Source organism: Vulpes vulpes, chromosome 14 (assembly GCF_048418805.1).
Source record: "Vulpes vulpes isolate BD-2025 chromosome 14, VulVul3, whole genome shotgun sequence".
Lineage (NCBI taxonomy): Eukaryota > Metazoa > Chordata > Mammalia > Carnivora > Canidae > Vulpes > Vulpes vulpes.
Genome location: NC_132793.1, coordinates 93,148,871 through 93,168,323, shown reverse-complemented (window position 1 = coordinate 93,168,323; position 19,453 = coordinate 93,148,871). Strand labels below are relative to the sequence as shown.

General features: G+C 39.9%; 1 long non-coding RNA gene across 2 annotated transcripts in view; it reads left to right on the top strand.

The window, feature by feature from the left end:
- The window catches only part of LOC140595463 (uncharacterized), a 123,960-nt gene that overhangs the window by 22,730 nt on the left and 81,777 nt on the right, over nt 1-19,453 (top strand). The window contains exons 2-3 of one of the 2 annotated variants that reach the window (XR_011997094.1): nt 8,068-8,187; nt 9,182-10,834. The exons of the other annotated variant lie outside the window; for it this stretch is intronic. This is a non-coding gene — a long non-coding RNA (uncharacterized lncRNA). Of the gene's footprint in view, nt 1-8,067; nt 8,188-9,181; nt 10,835-19,453 lie in introns of those variants that run through there. 2 annotated transcript variants of the gene reach the window in all.

The following is a 19,453-nucleotide window of genomic DNA, read 5'->3' as shown; positions in this document are numbered from 1 at the left end:
GAAGCAGATTTTGAAAAGGCAGAATGAAAGAAAACAGTCAAGAAAGTTCAGCAAGAAGGGAGGGAAAGAAAGAAGGAAGAAGGAAGGAAGGAAGATTGGTTAGTGTGAAATAAAGACTCGCTAACCATATGCACAAGGTACTCTGAAATGACAAATCTCTAACTGACGGACAATAATAATTGCTCTGCTTACCTCAGAGGATTGTTGTAAGAAACAAATGAATTAATGTATGAGAAAGCATTTGGGAAACCAGTACAGAAAGATTAAGTACAATAGGTCAGGTGGGTGGGATAAATCCTAGATTTCCACATGCAATCAGGAATGCTGCCATTCTCAATGCCAGCTTCATTTCTAATTGTGTCACATACTTTTTAAAATGTCATCCAGGAAATTCATACTTAATTTGTGCCTACTGTAACACTCGGATTGCTCTTCCTCTATTGAACGCTATGCTCTGAAATAATTTTCTCTGCTATGAAATACCGAATACTTCTATTTGTAGCGCAATTGCCTAACTACCCTTTTCCTCGAGGGATCTTCTTCAAGCCAACTCCCAGCTAGGTTTTGCTCAATCTTCTGTTCCTGACGGCACCACCAGGAATACCCCAGGGTCACATGGTAGCATCAGCCTCTGGGGCCTTAAGTCTCACACAAAGGAACAGCATCTTCTTGGAGGGCATTTTCAGAATTTGGAGGTTGTGTGGTTTGCAGAAAGCCCCAATCATTCTGCTTCTAACCCATGCACACTGAAGGTCATCCACTTCTCAGCCTCCATTCTCAAGTCTTTCCCTCATATTAAGACACACGATTTGACAGTTGCTATTTTGGAGACATGACTATAAAGAGGTAATAGAATGTAGACATATTCAGAGAGACTTTGACCGATCAAAGTCTCCAAGGTATTAAAACAAATTCTTCTTTTTGATCTGTAATCTGATTTACTGGGACCTTCTGGGGACATTCAGTTGCTTTGTACCTTCGCTCCCGTTGGAGGTATCAGTTCCTTGATGCGGTTTGCAATTGTTCTAAGATTCAAATATCAAAAGTATAGGAAAGGTATAGCCACTGTTCCCTCTCTTTTTCTTTAAAAGAATCACCTTATTTTTTGTTTCTCTGTCCCAATTACGTGATTCCAGAAGACGCTGTTGGTAAGATAAACTACTTCCCTGGCCAGAGGAATATAAACTCTGATCCAAGCTGAGCCAATCAGAGCACCTCACTTCTCTTGCCAAAACAACTGGCTCAAGGGTGGTAGGCAAAACTATGGTCTCTCAAATACGATCACATCTTGATAATCAGAGCCTATGTATACAAGATGTTACATAGCAAAGGGCAATTAAGGTGCCAGATAGAATTAAGATTGCAAGTTAGCTGACCTTAAAATAGAATACCTTGGATTATCTGCATGGTCCCAGTACAATCACCAGGGTACTTAAATGTGGAAGAGAGAGGCAGAGAGGTCAGAGGGATAATTTATGGGAACTCATCCCAGCATTGCTGGCTCAGGGAGTAAAGAGGAAGGACCATGATTTCTACTAGCTAGAAAAGGCTTAAAAAAAAAAAAAAAAGAGGGATTCGCCACTCAACTCAACTCTGCCAACCCTTGTTGAGTCACCTTGCATTTGGTGCCCCCCAAGAAGACCCAATTCAGATTTATAACTTCCAGAACGGTAAGATAATAATTTTCTATTGTTTAAAGCCACTTAGGTGGTGGTAATTTGTAATAGCAGCAATGGGGAACTAGTACAAGGGTGTTTATGCAAATACATTTTTAAGACATAGCTAGTGGATAAAGTACAAGGCCAGGGAGGCATTAGCCTAGAACTGCCAAGAGACCATATGAGAAAGATGGGTCATGAGAATGAACTGAGAAGGGCAGAGATAAAGGCTGGAAAATTCTCCTCAAATCTCCCTGCCCATTTCTGGGTTCTGCAGGACAACATGTTCCCCTTCTCTTTAGTCTACATTGAACTGGGATATTTTGTCCCTTGTAATTTGTCCCTTGAAAAGTCGTGAGGAACACGGGGCTAAATATTTATATAAGAGAGGTTCCCAATGAGCACAGCCCCAGATATGAGACCAACTCAGAGTACCTTTAAGCCAAACATCCCCTATCCATGATCACAACATTGTTTACAGATGGAAATATGTGTGAGGCTCCTCGTGGTCTCCAAGCCCAAGCCTCTCCAGTGTTCCTTGAGTAGGTCAACTCTTGGCTCATAAAGAATTAAACATCTTTGAGACTCACATTTATATATTATGTAAGCATGTGTAAAACAATCACACAATTATTGACAATTACAATTACTCCCATGTAATATCTCTCTCTCTCTCTCTCTCTCTCTCTATATATATATATATATATATATATATATATATATATGATCTTTCTCATGGTTCTTTGCTCCTTTGCTTCATGGAAGATAACAATCTAGTCATCTCAGTTTAACAGTTTAATTTGGACAGCGTCTTTAGACAATGTAATTTTCTTTAGATAGAATGTCTGGTTAGGCAGGGACTCCCCTGCCTTCCTTTCTTTTCTATGAATTGTTGTATGAATACTTTATTCTCAAGCCTCAAGGAAAGATGAGGTCTCTGAGTCCACAAAGAATCCTTGGCTTCTCCCACCAAGGGTGAGGTTGCTGCTCTGAGTGGCTTCCAGGATAGGTGACACCTGGTGTGAAGGCCACATCCTTTGGCTGCACCCTGTATCTATTTGCATTGATGATCTTCCTTGTTCAGCCTTACCGGGGCCCACCAGTGCTCCTGAATCAGCCTCATGGCATCTCCCACTGCCTCCTCTAGAGTCACAGTCAAATGGCTCACATGTCCCTGGGTCTGAGCTGTGCATCTGACGGCCTCTGCTTTGGAGTCATGTTGCCTCCTGGTCCCTGTGTGCCCCATGGCAGGTTGACTGTCCCTCATTCAGTTACCTATCTAGAGTGCACATGGGCGCTTCTCTAAACTGGACCCATTCCAGGTTAACTGAAGTGAAGCTTGGGAAAAGTAAACGATGTCTTCTTCTCTAACTCTGCTGCCACCCCAGATTTATTGTGACGGGGCAGGCCCCCATGTAGCATGTGTGAAGGCTCTGAACTGACCCCTTACCAGGTTCTAAATGCCCTCTTTGGGCTAAAACTTAGAAGAAGAAGATTAAGAAATCCATATCTGGGGATGCCTGGGTGGCTCAGTGGTTGAGCATCTACCTTTGGCTCAGGGCGTGATCCTGGGGTCCTGGAATCAAACCCCGCATTGGGAACCCTGTGGAGTGCTTCTCCTTCTGCCTATGTCTCTGCCTCTCTCTGTGTCTCTCGTGAAAAAATACATAAAATCTTAAAAAAAAAAATCCATGTCTGATATCCTCTTTTTCCAACTTCTTTCCCATCTTTTCCCCCCTTGCCTGGCTTGTCTTTCACTTCTCTGATGCCATTTCCTCCTGTGTCCTGATTTCAGCCTCAGGGCTGAATTGTAACCTTGAGAGGGTGGGGTTGGAAACAAAATGGGACTCGTGAAATTTTAAAAATGTTTCACCAGCTCTGCATATTTACAGTGGGTTTTCCTTTCAAATTCAAAGAAGAAATTGCTTTCACTTCTACTGCACACAGTATTGGGAAAGAGAGTGATCCTCCTTCACGAAAATAGCCATAACGTGTACCACTTAGCATTGTTGTCAGTGCTCTCTCACTTTGCTAATGCATGACCACGTGTGATTACAAAGCAGTCACAACAAAGTAATTAGTGCATCTTACACTTTCCTCGGGTGGAGATTCCAAGGGGGATGCTAATTTGCATCTTGACTCACAGTCCCATGTAGTGGTGGGGAATATGGGAAGTCAGTTCTGCCGGGAAAATTGTTTCCCAAATGTCATCGGAACATGAGAGGAAGCAGCAAGTGAATCAAGGCAGTGACATTTTTGAAAAGGAGCTACATAGGAAGTAGAAAAAGAAAATGCATTGGTGGTTTGCTAAGTGTCGGGAAGCATGCCAGACCCTCTGAAACCACAACTGAGGCACCAAACACTCACTGACTTATTGACAGATAAATAAAAGCACAGGAGAGCTAAGTAATGGTATGATTCATGTGTCCACGTTGTCTGGGCATCCAGAGATCCTATAACGTGTATTGTTGGCAATTTATAGAGAACAGGATCTAAAGCTCAGAAGGAAAAAAATAAAAGCTCTAAGGTCCACCTTTGCATGCAGATGTGGAACAGATGTAAAAATTGCAACACATTTTCTTCCTTCTCAAATATTTTTTCTCTCACCTTTTTCTCTATTTGGAGGACTATATATATATATATATATATATATATATATATATACACACACACATACATATATACAGCATCTTTAGATAATGTAATCTCCTTTAGATAAAAATATATATTTTATATATTTGATATATATTTTATATTTTTATATATATAATATATCATATATATATCTGTGCCTTAGATCTCATTTGATGCAAGTCAGACTCCACTTGGTGATGTTGACTTTCTCAGCACAGAGCAAAAGCAGTTTAGTGAAGATGCCCTTAGTGCAAAATCTCATCTAAATGGTTCTGCAAAGGGAAGCTGGCACTCCGGGGTACAGTGGACATCTGTGGATGACAATCTTCCAGTATCTTTATGGAGTCTCCAGTGTCTGGCCTGCAAGCCACAAAGCAGTTGCCTGAAACATGCAATCAAATGAGACTCAGCAAGGCAGAGCCAGCATCCCAGCTCCCTGAACATGGTAGAGTGGTGACGACATTAGGGGGCTTAGAAACGTCAGTCTGGATCTATAGCCCTCCTTACTCTGCCAGCTTTTTGACCTTGAGCAAGCTACTTACTCCGTGGGTGTCTCAGTTTTCTTGTCTGGAAAATGGGGAGAATAATTTCCTACTGTCAGGATTAATGAGATAATATATATAAATCATATAGTTGGCAATTTTTATAATGTCGAGTTTAGCAACTCTTGCCATTTATTACTTGCACGACTGGAAAATCCTTCTTTGACCTTCCATCAGGGCTTATTTACTTAGCAAGCAAAAATTCAGGATGTCCAGTTAACCTTGAATTTCAGATAAAAAAAATAATTTTTTAAGTTGAAAAATGTTCCATGAGATATTTGGCCTACAATACACTAAAAAGTATTCATTGTTTGTTTGAATTGGAAATTTAACTGGGAATCCTGGGTGTTACCTGGCAACCCTGGCATTGATTCCTCCTTGTCTGATGAATGCATATAGTTAGATTTACCCTATCTTATACCAGAGCATGACATGAAAGAAATATACTAGCAAAAGTTTTGTAAATTGTAACATGCGGTTCAGACATGAAGGAATGCTCTTATTACCAGCATGAAGAGTGTACTCCTCATCATCTGTTCCAAGCAGGCTGAGGGATGCACAGTGAAAGTCAATGAGAGGAGATACTGTTAAATTATAGACTGGTTAATCTGCTCACTTATTTTGAGGGGCCAAGAATCTCTGGGTTCCTCAAAACAGACTGCTTTTTCTCATCACTGTGCATGTGTGGATTTCACTGTGTGTTACTTTTTGTACTTGGGGAGAGAAGGAAGAAGAGGAGCAAGAGGAGGATTGTGAGGGGGACTGCCAACCCTTATACAGGGTGGGTTCTTTCTTTCTTTCTTTCTTTCTTTCTTTCTTTCTTTCTTTCTTTCTTTCTTCTTTCTTTCTTTTTCTCCTTTCTTTTTAAGATTTTTTTTTTTTTTTTTTATTCATGAGAGAGGCAGAGACATAGGCAGAGGAGAAGCAGGCTCCCTGCAGGGAGCCCGATGCAGGACTCAATCCCAAGACCCCAGGATCACACCCTGAGCCAAAGGCAGATGCTCAACCACTGAGCTACCTAGGCATCTCGAGTTATTTCTCTTTAAATTAAATTTCTAGACATGCAATTTGCCTTTTCCAATGTATTAGGTTTTTCATCAGGTCCTGTAGTGGCAAATCACGAATGGCTTATTTCAGGGACAATCACAGGAAGGGCTAGCGGTGGTGTGCACTCACGCCAAAGCTGCATTTCAAGCATAAATGCACCTTTACTAGAGAATTACAAGTGAAAAGTCAGGGTGCTAAGGAAGCTCAAGGAGATTTTAGCTCTCACATGGCAAATGCATCCAGGAAACAGAAGTACTCAAACACTTTCCTTTTTGAAGAAAAAAACATAAAGTATTTTCCATCTCTTCTCATGGCCCCACACTAGATACCAGAACAAAATGGGCTCCCGTGAAATCAATTTCTCATGACGCAATAAATAAGGAGAGAATGTGAATTTCACCTCTACAATGCTCAAGGTACCAGCTATTAGTTATGTCTCTTTAGCAAAACGAAAAATCCATTATGTCAAAAACTTAGTCAAATTGGTTATTTGATGGAACATAGTGAACAGAGGCCTTGGCCATGGAACTGCATTTTTATTTGTAAACCAGTTTTGCCAGCTCCCAGCAGACGCTGCCTCTGAGATGGGAGATACATAGGCTCAGTGGCTGGAACAACCAAGTTGGCCATTTCCTACAAGATATAGAGAAATAAATCTCTGGGGGACCCTTGGCCTTTGACTCTGGAATGCAGAAGCCTTGGGTGAAGAGAAACATATGCTGAGCACCCGCTCCAACGCAGACAGACACCAAGCAAGTCCCACCCCTGCATGAAATTGGCAATTTCCCAACACGGGAGTCTGATTTTCAGCTGGCAGGCACAACAGACAGGATAAAGCTCTCTGTGCGTAGACACTCAGGGCCATCGCGTTTTATGGACACAAATTGAAGATAAGATCTAGTGATGGAGTCTCCAGCCACAGCTTGAAACCAGCCCATCAATGTCAGGTTCTGTTAAGTACCTGATGCCAGCACTTTGCAGCAGTTCCGGTGGATAAAGGTTCTGGCAGGGTCAGTGTTTCAGGCGAAGTTCAGACTCTTCATTTGCCATAAATGAAGAAGATGGGAAGTGAGCTGTGAGATTTTTAGACTAATATTTAGATAATTGCAATTTATCTCCTCTTAAGGATCGAGCTGATTGAACCTGAGCCAGTCTGAGCTCCACGGTGTTTACAAGGGCCTCCTTCCTCAGAGCTGGATGTTTAAAGCGAGAGCTAGGATTTCCGGCTGACCTTGGGACCGAGAATGACCAATCCCCGGTACCAATAATAGCGAGAATAAATAGTCACGGATACTGCAAACGCTCTATGTATCTCCAGTGCGGAGAGAAATTAATTTCCTATTTGGGTCCCATTCACAGAAATACTTCTAATGATGTATTTAAATCCAGACTCCGTGAAAGCCTAGGCGCACATGGTACCTGAGCCAACAGCATGAGTCTCGCATTTAATCGGTTACTGTAATAAACATATAAAATGTGTGTGTGTGTGTGTGTGTGTGTGTGTGTGTTTCATGAGAGGACAGAGCAGTGGCTACATAAAAGGACATCAAATGACACATCCTCCATCTCCCAGCAAATAAAAAAGCCATCAGCTCATAACAAGGCGGTGATAAAAGGTGCTGAGGCCAGTAAGATTAAGACTTTGTAATAAGGTGGAGGCGCCAAGAGTGACAGCCATTTTCTTTTATATTTATCATGTCCTCACATTGGGGTGAGAAGCCATGGCTCTGTCCCATTGCTGGCTAGAATTTATAGCAGCTCCATTATTAGGAGATTGCAGTGAAATGGGGTAGAGGTATGGTTTTCTGAGAACGTTACGATAGCCTCCTACATTATACACTTGACAGGTTTGTCAGCTCTTAGTAACAAGCCTTGTAAAGTACTTTAATATCATTAGCACTATTTTCTTAATGTGTCTGCTCTCCTCACGGCCTGAAAATATCATATATCATAGGCTGGAGGGGACCATGAACTCCTCTCTCCTGCTTTTCTGGCTTCTTCAACGTGATTTTATAGTCACACGCTGAGTTGATATTTTAATCAAAATAATGCAGCCATTTTCCTTTATTGATTATCAAGTAAATATGTATAAATATGTAGTTAGGGGTGGGCAACCCTTTTAGAGGATATTGAAAACACATAATGAATGGCTTTCTGGGGCTAATCTTGTCGCCCGCTCACTTCAGTTGTGCGGTTCGCCGGGAGGAGCTCCTTCCCTTTGGCTCTTCTGGCCCAGACGTCTGTGGAGTCCATGTGCAGCCAAGGGCATCACTGGCCAGAAGTGAAATTCTGGAAGCACGTCCCAGGTAGGCAAGGCCTACGTCGGATGCCTTTGAAATTTTTTCTGCCCAGACACATATCCCTTCTTTTCTTTCTTTCTTTTTTTTTTTTTTTTTTTTTTTGTGAGCTGTCATAAATGACAATACATCCTGTGGTTCATGGTGCATTTCAAAAGGGCCAACATTTATTTCAAAGTACAGAAATCCTGTGAGGCTTTTTCCCCCTTTAAGTGACGAGCATATAGGCTTATGTATGTTTTTTTTATTTTATTTTATTTATTTATTCATGAGAGAGAGAGAGAGAGAGAGAGAGAGAGGCAGAGACACAGGCAGGCTCCACGCAGGGAGCCCGATGCGGGACTCGATCCAGGGTCTCCAGGATCACGCCCTGGGCTGAAGGCGGCGCTAAACCGCCGAGCCACCGGGGCTGCCCAGGCTTACGTATCTGCGATGCTGGTATAAACCCAGAGACCCAACAATGTGAGAGTTTTATACATGTTTTAAATTTCAAAAATAAACAGGTGTTGCTTTGTAAGTATAATAGAATTATAAACTCCGCTTATGTGTCCTGTTTAAACAGAACATATATCTTCGTAGGAACATATATCTTCATATTCTTGACGTTATGTGACCTGGATCAAAAACTTTTAGTTATTGGGGGACCTGGCTGACTCAGTGGTTGAGCATCTGCCTTTGGTTCAGATCATGATCTCAGGGTCCTGGGAGCAAGTCCCGCATCGGGCTCTTCAGAGGCAGCCCGCTTTTCCCTCTGCCTATGTCTCTGCCTCTCTCTATATATATATCTCTTGTGAATAAATAAATAAAATCTTAAAAAACTTTAAATTATTGTCAGCAATAGCATTATATCTCTACCAAAAATGAGGACACACACACACACACACACACACACACACAACATCAAGGGAATTTTACCATATTCTGTAAAATTCAAATCGTTTGCGACTTAAAGATTTATTTATTTATTTATTTATTTATTTATTTATTTATTTATTTATGATAGAGAGAAAGAGAGAGAGAGAGGCAGAGACACAGGAGGAGGGAGAAGCAGGCTCCATGCCGGGAGCCCGACGCGGGACTTCAGGATTGTGCTCTGAGCCAAAGGCCGACGCTAAACCGCTGAGCCAGGGATCCCCTCGTTTGTGACTTAAAAGAAGATTAAAGTAAAAAAAATAATGTTCATTTTGGTACTAGAATCAGAACAAAACATGAGCCACACGTAGACACTATCAATATTACGTTATTGGCTATATGTTGCCTCAGATGTGTATTCAACTAGTTATTGGATGTATGTGCTAACTCCCACCACCACCACTAACTCAGTGAGAAATCAAAGGGTCTAGGGAGTGTTTTCTTTTTAGTCAAAATCACTGCACCTAGAATGGGGTCTAGAATATAGGAGATAGTCAATAAACGTTGGTTGGAAGAGTGAGTAAATGCATTTATAATTTCCTCCATCTTGCATTGGGATTTCTGTTCCCAATTGTCAATAGCCATCAAAACAGGTTACTTGCAAGCAACAAACACACATCAGGAGCTGCCATAAGAGGAGCTATGGCATCTCTCAATCTGAGATTAATTCAATTCATGCTTTTCTTCATTAACTTGCATATGTCCTTCCACATTAAAGCAGACTATACAGATCCACTCAAGGCAATAGCACTATATAATGGCAAATAGACACCACTAGGCAATCCACACTGTCTATTGGCAAATTATTTTAATTATTTGAATGGAATGTATTTTGAAAATAACATAAGAAGAATGTATATCTTTATCTCCATCTCCACACATGGTCTTTCTATTTCTTGGTTGTGCAAATATTTCAAGTTGTAGCTCACAAAGTGCAACTGTCAGGTTAAATTTTGTTGATTTCGTAGCTTTGTTTCAGTTTGCTCAACATTGCCCTCCTAAATTCTGTATCCCCACTGCATTTGCCTAATTTAGGTGAGAAAATGATGATTCATACTTTAGACTATCTCTCTTCCCACCTGAACAAGGAGACAGGGCAGGGTCAAACTCATATTTTTGTCTATTTTATAGTCAATACAATAATTGCTTCTGATGGATTAATTATATAGTAACTACGGCTGATTTTTCTTAGAAAGGAAATGATTAAATCGTGTATTTTTCAGTGGGATCTGGTCATCACATGAGAACCTAACCTAACCTTTTTTGAGTACTTTATGTCTCTTCATCTGAAGGAAAACCATTAATTTGATGTACAGAGAAACTGTCTTCTGTAAACGCTACCATTCACACAATCTAGTTAACATAAATACATTTTTAATACCTGTCGATAGGCAACAGTTCCTCATCAGTCACATCGCTAGTCATAAAATCATTTAGTCTATTTATTGCTAGAAATCATTAAGAATTAGACTTATTTAAGTCTGTAAATTTACCAAGTTTCCAACATTTGATCCCACTGATAAAATATTTTTTGATGAAGTCTTTCTGTGTAAAATGCCAGAGTAATTAGTCAAAATCATTGACTGAGGATTTATGGACATTCATGTATCTTAACAGCCATGTAATTTTTCCACACTGTTGCATTGGCATCCAGAGACAATATTGTAATATGTAGAGCTAAAAGGAAATTTAGAAGCACCTGGCTGGTCTTCCCTAAGCAAAATATAACTCTTCTTTGACATGCCACCTGGGCAAGAGTTGTTGGATTCCTCCTCCCCCTCTATATCCAAATAAGGCATACATGGAGAAAAAGTGGTGTCCTTATCAGTCCTTATCTCATGGTATATTTTATCTCCTCACCTTCAACTTTGAGATTCCAGAGTCTGTATGGCATTTCAACTGGTCAGATAGTTTTGGGCACAATCCTGGATGGTCATCTTGACTCTGTTTTTTTTTTTTTTTTTTTTTAAGATTTTATTGATTTATTCATGAGAGACAGAGAAAGAGAGAGAGAGAGGCAGAGACACAGACAAAGGGAGAAGCAGGCTCCCTGCAAGGAGCCTGATGCAGGACTCGATCCCAGACCCCAGGATCATGACCTGAGCCCAAGGCAGATGCTCAACCACTGAGCCACCCAGTTTTTAGTGCTTTACGGAAAACACCAATGTTGAGTTAATTAGCTAAGAACATGTCAGTTCAATGTTATTATATTTATGAGATCCTGAGACAACTAAGGATAAAATCAAAATATCACCTTGATGATTTGTCCCAAAATTGAATTGTGTTTCAATGAATATTTTCGTTATTTTGACTTGGTGAGGATGTAGGGCAATGGGAGTTCTGTCCACTGCTGAATGGAGAATAAATTGATGTGATCATCTTGGACAATAGTTTGACATTATCAGGTTACTTGACAATGTATGTACCTTCCAATATAGTAATCTGGCTTCTGGATGTACACCTGCAGGAATTCTTAGAAATGTGCTCAACATTGTTCAACATAGTCTAAAATTGGAAATAATCCAAATGTCCACCAACAATAGAAGAAAAAAAATTGATGGCATGTTTATGCTGGGAAACCTGTATGGCCAACAGTGAAACACAAAAACTTAATGTTAAAAAAAGCACGAGATGATGAAAGATACACACAGATGACTCCATTTCCATAAAAATTTTCAAAAGCAAATCTAAATCTCATACTGATTAGAAATCCATATGAAAGTGAAAAATAATCCTAAAAAAAAAAAGGAGAGAATTATTAACCCAGAATTCTGGAGAGTGGTGTGATAAACAGGTGGGTTAAGGAATGGGAATGTGATGGGAGGGGTCAAGAGATTAATGCACTGGTTACCTTAGAAGGTAGGTGTAAGGTTTTTTCTTTTAAATAAAATGAACATGTATAATGTATCCATGTTTTGAATATATCTTTCAAAATTAAAAAAAAACACAATAGATAAAAAAGTAATGATAGATAAAAGGTGGAGATGACTCCAAAGACACATCTCTGTTCCTTTCTCTAGCTTTACACTCTTAAAAATACCTCTGACGCAACCACAGAGTAGTCTCTGATGTAGGCAAAAGTAGGCACCCCTCTAAATTGTGAATTTTACTTCACAAAGGAATGTTTTTCTGTAGTATATCAGACTTAAATCAAAGCTAGACAGAGATTATTTAATATACATGAGAACTCTATGAGATCTTATGTGTTCTATCTAATACTTTTTATATACCCTTGATAGCAGTATGTATGAAGATTATGATTTCAAATCAATTATTCAGACATCGAAGTTAGCCAAATGCAGTCCATTAAAATGCCCATTGTTTTATGTTCCTGTCTCCTTTTAAGACAATTTTCAAAGACTAAATCAGGCACTTAAGGCACCATCATCTCATTTTCCCCAGATGTGTTCATGATGTAACTTTAAAGTCACCATTGTTGTCTAGTTTTAGAAGATATTGATAAATCATATTCTTGCATTTCAAACTAGTGGATACCATTTGAATAGTTTTTTACCTTTGTTTTATTTTCCAAAAGAGACTGGGAGAGGGTGGCAAATACTCCATAATGCTTGCTGAACATCCCAACAAGAACAATGAAAGAAGGCACACAAAGCAAAATGAGTCATTTTATCCTCTCTCAACAACTCTGTCAGGTTCATACTGTTATTAATTATCTCCTTCTAACAGAGGAGAAAAATGATACCCCGTGAATGTAAAGACTTGCCCCAAATAAGTGGCTACCCTCAGGTATGAACTCTGATGCTTTGTTCTCTCAACTACTCTAATAAATGACCCTCCCTCCCGTGTGAATAAGCAAAGAGTTTATTACTATAATTATGCATATGTTATGTATGTATATAGGCAAAAGACCATCTTCAAATGTTTAGTGTAGTTCACGTGCATCATTAAATTATTTTGAAATTCTCATTATGAGTAACATTTACTATTGGTAAGTTATGTCCTCATCAGGCACATAATATCACCATCCCTTTAAGTTAAAGACATCAAAGGGTTTTTAATAGAAACTGTAAAATACTTCCTTTAAAGCAGTTTTTTTTCACTCTCACTCTCTGAGTGAGACTGACATTTCTAGGAGATGATTGTCATGTGCTTATTTCCATTTCTCAGCGTCCTTCCTGATCACACCAGGCTGGTAATTAGTAAGATAAAAATTGCTATTGGATAATGCAACATTTCAACTGTCATCCTGCTGGATTGGGGGAAAAAGTTACTCTGTAAAATAAGAGCCCAGTGGTGCGATTGTATTGACTTTTATGTCATGTTTGTTTCAGTTTACTAGTCAAAACGAGTTTCACAGCTCCTCCTGGTCCAGAAGGTTCCGTTTGCTTTATGAAAATGAAGCTGTCTTGTTTTCTGGTTCATAAATCATTGTCAAGCGGAGCTAGATAACAGAAACAAGTTCAGATTCCAGAATGATTATCCTTAGAGATGATGTATTAAATATACAGACTACAACTTGATTTTCATAAGCCATGTTGACTTTGCAGAACTAAGGCTTCAGGGGGAAATTATCTCATAAAAGGAGGTGTGAGAGAGCCTGCAAAATCTAACCAGGTGGGGACGATGAGGGAGGGAAAAAAATAGAGCATCTTCACATATAAAGACATGTGCTTTTTCTCCCATTTCCTCTCTGTTATTTACCTGCTGGTGCTCCTAGAAGCATCTGGGTGCCTCTTTATCTTATAAACAATATAGGAATCATCTTTAGAGAAGATGAGATTTCCTCTTTCTTTCATTATCTGCCATTTCTCTTTTGTCCTCTTCTCGAATATTCTGATGTCTTGTAAAGTCTTTCTTCTGCTCTTTATGTCTTAACCTCTTTCTCCCTGAAATTAGGCTGGTTTGAATTTCACTTCTGGGGTACTACTGCCTTTGCACAAGAGGCTTTTTGATGCCTCACCAGAGCCAAATCAGGGGCCATGGGAGCAAAGTCTGAAGAAAAATCAGAGTGGAGTTTAAAAGAGTCACAGAGATGCCCTGAGATTAGAACTGTCCCTGTGGCAACTCACGGAACAGGTTTCTTATACATACCTCATCCTGAATGTGCTGACATCAACTTTTGCTCTAAATGAAGAGTTCAGACCTCCAAGCAGTCAAGTGCATTCCACTGAGAAAGAGAGATGTTTCTTCATGTGAAATGTGTTTCACCTCCTGCCTATTTAGTTCCTATTGGAGCTTCAAATCTCATTTCAGCATCCTTCCTCAGGGAACCCTTCCCTTCCTCCCTCCCAGCCACCATCTGAGGTCCTGTTTCTCTGGGCTTTCACACTATTCATTGTTCCCTCTTTATACTTATTGCAGGGCTAATCAAGAATTAATTGTATTATTCATTTCTGTAATATTCCTCTTACTTGGTAAGGTCGAAGTTCCATGGGACTCCATGGTCATTTCTGATCATAGGGTTGTGATCAAACACAAAGCACATAGTAGGTTTGCATTAATTATTTGGAAGCAGAGCATAAAGAATTAAAGACATGTACCTGAAGCCATTCAAAATTCTGAGTAAAACTTGGTCTAGCAGGGCATTTGGATAGAGATTCAAGATGTAGTCAAGATTTAATTCTGCTTCAATTAAGTTTTCTTGCTCAGACTGGATGGCAGCCTTCTCCAAAGAGCAAAATAACAGAAAGTGTATTGATACTGGCATGTATTTCCTGTATCATGAAAAAGAACTTTCTCTGCTTTCCAGGAAAAGTCTTTGATTTTCTTAAGATAAGAAAAGCATCTGGGAAAGGAAAGAAGGTCTGCAACCCAACCCATAAATGCCACAAGCCTCCAATTTGGAATTCAGGAAGTTATAATCTTATATTACCTGGCTGATCTGATTAATTTATTGATTATTTATTTACATATCTAGCGTCTTTTTACTCACTTGTTGAGCAGGAAGGCAAAGTGAAGAATTGGAAAGCTATTTAAAAACTTCAATAAATATAAATGACTGCATGGGATCTTCATGTCAATATGTATTCTCAACAGCATGCTCAGAGACCTCTGTCATCTGGACAGTTGTCTCAGGTTGTCACTTCACTCTATTTGCAGGAAAAAACCCTAACATCCCCCCAAAAAAATTTTTTTAAAACCCTATAACACAGCTTTTTTATAAGATAATGGCAAAATGTCTATTGAACTTTAGATTTTCTAAGATACGTAAGATTTCTAGGCAGTTGGTTAACTCATGTGGACTTTGCACCTTTTATAAATACATAGGCAATTGTAAATATGATCTTGTTTTCCACACGGCCGTTGTAATAACACTGGTGCTTGGCTCTTTAGGAAGAGAGAGTTTCTATGGAACAATCAATAGAGAAACCCTGCATGGTTTATTTTCTATTATGTATACCTTACAGGTCATTGAGTCAAGTACTGTGGCAGGATTTCTAAAAGGCTGGTGATTTTTAGGAAAGATCATCAATAACATATGTAGCCGAGCAAGCTAAAATAATTACAATCAAATTTCATGCTTCAGGGCATAAACTGATTTCCTCCAAGGGTCAGGAAGGAATTACGTTGCCTTCACCAATGTGTACTGCATCGGGTAAACGACCCACCTATTTTTGTTTGGTTTTGCTCTTTTTTTTTTTTTTTCTTTTTTCAGGAACTAACATAAAGATCAGTTTTCTTTAGAATGCAGCTCAGGGGCAGCCCGGGTGGCTTAGCGGTTTAGCGCCACCTTCAGCCCAGGGTGTGATCCTAGAGACCCAGGATCGAGTCCCATGTTGTGTTCCCAGCATGGAGCTTGCTTCTCCCTCTGCCTGTGTCTCTGCCTCTCTCCCTCTAATAAATAAACAAAATCTTAAAAGAAAGAAAGAAAGAAAGAAAGAAAGAAAGAAAGAAAGAAAGAAAGAAAGAAAGAAAATTCTAGAATGCAGCTCAGGTCACTCTAGGGCCATCATACCAGATTTGCTTTTTCTAGAACAAGCCACAGGATGGAGCATAGGTTGGCAAGAAATGCCTAGAAAATGCAAATGTTCCTTCTTGGATACATTTTTAAAAGTTGAAAGTCTACAAGGGGAAAATGGAATGGAGAAAAAAGCAAAACGATAGGATTTGAGATTTCAAGCATCCAGTCTTAAAACTCAATGAGGACCACCTTTAACCTCTCAGGCTCTCTCCACCCATACACTTCAGCCTTGGCTTCGATTAATCTTGTCTCTTTTCCCCAGCTAACTTTTGCCATTGGCTCTCTCTGGTTTTAAAAAAATCTCCATCAGAACATGATTTTGCTCTTTTCAGGATTTCAGCATCAGGAGCAATAGATTCTAACCTTTGCCACCATAGGGGAGGGTGGGGAAGGAGGGGAGAGAGGACCAAATGGTTATTCTCAGGCGCTGCTTCTACTACAAACTTAGCACAGAGGGCTTTGAGCTAATTACATTCTGTATATCTGAGCCAGCTAGCAGAGCTTCATGCTGACACTCAGATACATCTGGGCCTGATAACAATTGCAAATACTCAGGGCACACTTAAAAAAAAAAAAAAGGCTTATGTTACAATGTGAAACAGCATGTTTTACAGTCCTCAGAACGGTCAGATAAATAAAACAGCTCCAAGTCCAGAGCTTTGTGGGGGGAAATGTATTTTGTAACATTTCATTTAGAGCAGGAAAATTTCCCCACTGACAAGGGAACATTTGACCCTAAGAAAATGTTAAGTTCCACCCACAGCTGTTTGAGGAAATAGGCAATAGAAGACTCCGGGCTGCCTTCAATGATGTAGGCTATACGATTACAATCACCTCCCATTCAGAGGGACAGTTTTGGAGATTTGGGTCCGATTTGAGAGTAGCAGAGAATATATAAAAAGCTCCTTCTGCCCATATATCCAAGGAGAAGGCGTCGGAATGAAGAGATGGCACATTTCTAGGACATATCCAGCATCAAATCTGAACAGATAATTTGAGTTAATTTGGGAGCTTTCTTTAGGTGCAGTTTAACATATTCAATGCAGCTAGGTGACTTTCCAAAATAATCAGTCATGCTTTGGGGTGGTGCTGGGCGCACAAAAGGAAAATCCTTCCCAAAGTCAGAGTTTTGCAGAAGACAGGAACAACTGTTGGTTGTGCTTGGCAAAAAGCTTGCAGGCAGTCCCTTCTGCTAACACATGCTGTATGTCAGCAATCATCTTTCTTCCCCCTATGGAGAGTTGCGGGGTCATAAAAGAGAGGGGTATCATTGACCTTAATCTGGCAAATTTCCCTGTTTCTTGAGTTTACATCTTTGTAAAGTATAGCCTTGATGGATTAGTATTTCATATTCTTGCCCTTTTCCCTCAGCTTGTGGTTTTGTGGCACAAATGCATATACCCAAGATGCTCATCTTCTCCATCTCATGCCACTGCCCTTCCAGAACATTTTTATTTCAAAGTTTCATATAGTGGCCACAACTTCATTATGGAAGAACACAAAAAAAGTAAGATCCCCATTTCTAAAGCATCATGGATTTTACTCATTAAGGTATATTTTCTTTTTTAATTAAAAAGAATGACTAGGAGGTAGTTAGCCCCCATTTGACAGATGTAGAACTGAGGCTCAGATATATGTAGGAAGTTATTCCAAATTCTATAGCTCTTAAGCAGAACCTGAGCTCAACTCCAAACCTATGAGCATCGGTAACTACATGGGGTGCCTTTAGGCAGTACACAACCACCTTTCGATGGGGGAGCAATTTTAATTTCAAAAGCACTTTTCTTTCCTGCACTGTCTCCTTTAATAAATAAATCCAATAGAACCCACCGACTTAAAAATCACTCTCAGTTCACAGGCACAGGGAAGTAACTGAATTTATTAACAGAGGTAAAGTAACTAATGTAATGTGAATTTGGTATTCCTTTTAGACATAGTCTCTCCCACATATGGATATCAAATATACCTACGAACATGTATTATTTTTAAGGATGATATGCCATGTCTCCCAATTTGTTCTCTTAAGGAAGAAAATAAATACAGATTATCTTGAATATAATGGATGTGTTCAGAGACCATGCTTCATGTTTTACTGAATCCCCGACTCACTCAGTGTGAAGGCCATCTACCCTAAAAACAAAATACCGCTTTTTGGTAAGCTGTAGAGAGGTCGTGTTTGTTTGTTTTTTTGGTGGGGCAGTGGGGGTGGGGGGTGGGGCAGGAGGATTGGTTTCTCTGGAAAGCTCGCTCCTGTGTTCTCAGGGGTTATAAAAATGGGAATCATTTTTATTGGCAATCCACTGGAATAGTGCTGAGACAAATGGAAACTTGAAGATTTGGATCCTCAGAGGTGAGAACATACAGCTTTTGGGAATTGGGAGAGAATCTGACCAATAAAGGAAGTCACTATTTTTCCAGGCCTAAAGTGAGTTATAGGGCGAGACGGGTGTTGTATATTTATGTAAGGCAGCAGCAGGGAGTTTAAGCGGCTGTATATTGCTGAAAGAGCATCATTCACATTCAGGCTGAGACAAAAGGTGGAAATGAAGTAACATCCTGGCCAAAGAAGGCCTCACGACAGAATAATAACATTTCAGAGAGGGGGGCCATAGAGTAGGCTGTGGGTAGGCCTCAAAATGAGGAAATGATCAAGATGCCTTGTCAGGCCTTCAAAAAACAGTTGCACATGCACACACACACACACGCACACGCACACACACAGACACGCGCCCGCCTGCTCAGGATTAAGGCCTGGCCAAGCGTCCTTGGGAGGGAAGGTCATTTATCTTTCACAGAAACGCGTACACAATTACTTGCAACCTTCATCAGTATAGTCAGCAAGATAGGTTTGCCAAAAGAACTAGAAAAAATATATATCAATACACGGATTACAGTTGGGACCCCATTTGGTGTTTATTATTATCAGACACTCTAGCCTCACTGCATCCGCGTGGAGACTAATTCAGGACAATATCTGAAGGACTAAAGTGGTTCTGGCTGCTCAAGAGATGGGGGGGAGGGGGGAACTGCCTTATCTCCTGTGTTTATTTATTGTGTCCTTTTGTTTAGAGGAAGTTGCAAGTAGAAGAAACGGGTCATGAAATTATACTCCTCTAATGCCAAATGGTGAGAGGGAAACAGACATTCACTTCAGAAAAAACGATCAAAAGGGAAGGGGGAAGAAAAAAGACTTTTAACATTCAAAAAATACACACAGCTAGCCTGCGGGACCCTTTGAAAAGGCTCTGCTTCTGTTTGGTAGAAATAGTCTAGGGCGCCCCCACAGGCTAATTAAGATGTTGTCAAAGTTTTTAATGGTGGATCTTGGTGACTATTTCAGGAGATTTAGTCATTTTAGCAAAAACAAAACAAAAACAAAAACAAAAAAACAATGTAGGATAAGGATCTCCAGCCACACAGAGAGTTTTCAGTTAATACTAA